The sequence below is a fragment of the Pteropus vampyrus genome, unplaced genomic scaffold (genome assembly GCF_000151845.1).
Source record: "Pteropus vampyrus isolate Shadow unplaced genomic scaffold, Pvam_2.0 Scaffold21, whole genome shotgun sequence".
Taxonomy (NCBI): Eukaryota; Metazoa; Chordata; class Mammalia; order Chiroptera; family Pteropodidae; genus Pteropus; species Pteropus vampyrus.
This window is the reverse complement of record NW_011888802.1, coordinates 3,997,729-3,998,413: the sequence shown is the minus strand read 5'-3', so window position 1 is coordinate 3,998,413 and position 685 is coordinate 3,997,729.

Genomic DNA, 685 nt, shown 5'->3' with positions numbered 1-685 from the left:
CCAAATGTAGATTATGTTATGTATAAAGTTAACTGCCAAAAAAGTGAAAAGCAACAGATGGCCAATGAGAAAAGATTGAATTTAAATAATCGGGTCTGTTATTAACTAGGAAATAGAATTTTAATCTAAACTTGCATATAATATGCACAAATACAGCTGACAAATATCAGATTTTCTAAATTTTGTGAGACATATAAAAAATTTATATACAAATAAATGGTAACTAATGATAATGTTAATCACATAAAGTCATACTGAGATCATGTCCTAAAATTTAAGAATTTATAAGATTTAGAAAAAAAAACCAAACAACAAACATGTATTAATCAGATGTTGCATCTGAAGTTGATTTTTCAATTTCAAAAAGATCCCCGACAATTGTGAGTGCATCACAATTAAATTAGACAAAACCTGGATGATATCTACACCTCAAACATATAAAATAACTATATTTTAAAGCTCTGAAAAAATAATCATAGGACTAAGGTGTATTAATTACTTATTGTGTATAAGAAACTACCCCAGAATTGGTGACTCTAAAATTAATTCATTATTGCTAATAAACATAAAAACCTAATAAGCTAAACTGTTGGTTGTAGTGGTTCTTCTGGCTTCAGCTGTGCTTACTCATGAGTTAGGGTTGAGGTGGCAAGAATACTGTAGGCTGGCTAAACTATGATGGCAC